This window comes from Littorina saxatilis, unplaced genomic scaffold, assembly GCF_037325665.1.
Source record: "Littorina saxatilis isolate snail1 unplaced genomic scaffold, US_GU_Lsax_2.0 scaffold_188, whole genome shotgun sequence".
Taxonomy (NCBI): Eukaryota; Metazoa; Mollusca; class Gastropoda; order Littorinimorpha; family Littorinidae; genus Littorina; species Littorina saxatilis.
The window spans coordinates 85,001-87,500 of NW_027125801.1; positions in this window are offsets into that span (position 1 = coordinate 85,001).

Sequence of the window (2,500 nt, forward strand, 5' to 3'; positions counted from 1 at the left end):
TAAACATCGCGTAAAATAATCGACAGCTATGTATATTGCCAATATTATAATACAGCAAACAACGTGACTATAACGAAAAGTAACCTAAATGGTAAAGTAAAGCGAAGCGGAAAATCGGGCGCATATTGGAGAAAAATCTAAATCAATCAATTACTACTTCCTTCCTTACATAAAGTAAATTCACTAATAGCAACATGGTCGAAAAGAAACCTAAGTATAATGGGGAAAATTTGTATAGTCAAAACATTAATGTTGTCACAGTTTACTTACGCACTGCAATCTCTATGTGCCACAGAAAACTTCCTCAATAAGCTAAATTCATCTCTATTCCGATTTATCTGGAAGAAAAAATATTCAAACAAAAGAGCTTATGAAAAAGTTAATAGAAAAGTAATGTGCCAAGAGACAAATCTTGGAGGTCTGAAAATGATTAATGTCAAAGATGTACAAACATCATTTCTAATTTCATGGATTATGAGGCTGCTGGACGGAAGTAACGCAAAGTGGCAACAGATTCCATTAGCATCATTTTTAAATCTGGGCGAACGCTTATGCTGTCTGCGCTCAAATGTGAGTGCAGAAAATTTTAAAGGACTAGGTACCATAAAGCAATATTTCTGGAAACAAGCTTTTATCACCTGGCTAAACAATAAACACAAGATCAAAGAAATAAGCAGTAATGAACAGCAGATAAGTGTACGCAATCAAACCTTATGGAATAATACAAATATAAGGTACAGGAAGCAAACACTATACATGAATGACTGGATAAAGGCTAAAATATGCGTTGTTAAAGATGTTTTTAACGATAACGACATGTACTCTTTTGAGGAAATATGTGAACGAACTGGATATAAACAGTCTCGCCTATTTGAATATAATGCAATACAGACTGCCATTAAAGCTCTATTATTGCGTGATACGGGTCAGGCCCGTTTTGATCATATACCATTTATACAATTATCTCCACGCCAAATCCGCCTAAAGATGTTAAATTATGAGATAAAGGAGCCAAGCTCAGCTGGATTTTGGTCGAACAAATTAAATATTACATTAGAAGATAAACACTGGAAATTAGCTAACGAATGCTCGACAGAAACCCGTCTTCGTCTATTGCATTGGAAAATTTTACACAATATATATCCCACCAATATTTTGCTACATAAGATGGGAATTCGTCAAACAAATCTCTGTCAGTATTGTAACGAAACCGACTTCATCGAGCACTTTTTTTGGCAGTGTAGAGCAGTGCAACCCATATGGCAGGAATGTCAAGGGTACATATTTAAATATACAGGCAAAAATATAAAGTTAAGCTGCGAAGAGGCTCTTTTTGGGTATTTCACACGTGATATCCCCAGAGAGAAAACCTTCATAATTAATCACCTTATATTGATATCGAAAATGTGCGTAAGCCAGTTTAAGTACGGAAATCCAAAAACTAACATGAAGATCTTATTTCAGAACCAAGCTCGACTTCGAAATCTCTAGTAAAATTGAACTGTGTATAAGAATATAGATAACTAGTAGTATTGTGCTGTTAATGTAAAGTTATTTATATATGCGCTGTATGATGCTGTGCTGAAAACTAGTACTGTAATTGGATTAATTAACTTGTTATGTATTGTCCCGCTGAAAATGTATTATATAACAGAATTATGGGAACAACAACAACAACAACACACACACACGCACACACACACACACAGTCACACGCACACACACACACCCACTACATACACAGCACACACACACACACACACACACATATGCACATACACGCAAACATTAGTTAAATTGTTGTTGAATTAAAAAGTAATTTAATGGAAATGTAACCTGTAATGTAAAAGAAAACAAAATTAAAATTTCATTAAAAAAAAAAAAGACCAATGAAGAAGGATATGCTCACCGCCCAAAAAGAAAGAAAGAAAAAAAAAAAAAAAAAAAAAAAAAAAAAGACGAAAGAGGCAAAAAAGATGGGTTGAAGCAGCCTTGCATGCAACTGAGGTCAAAAAAAAAAAAAAAAAAAATTACTACTTCCTTGCTTCAGTTACACAAATCTTGTTTCAAACAACTCGACGGTTTCATATCAAATGGTTTTTTTTCCACTACATGTGTTCGGTTGGACAGTACTGTAATTGTGAGTATTATCTACAGACACATATGACAATCGTGATGATTTAATGACTCATACTGATGAACAAATAATTACGAAATTTAGACATATTTAACGAGTTTTTAACAAACATAACAAAGTAAGCGCTCTAAAATGCATACGACATATTTAATGGAGTAAGTTGGAATTATGCATAACCAGTCGCGCGGCACATGAGAAAATAACAAATATTGAAATTAACAAGAGACTTTCGTCCTTGATATTTTACTTTTTTGTTGATATTAACAGGTAGTATTTCCTGTTTTATAAAGATTTCAGCGGTCAGCTTAGACTTTCAAGGGACAAAGCACAAAGCTGTTTACGGCCCAATATTCAAACTGCCTA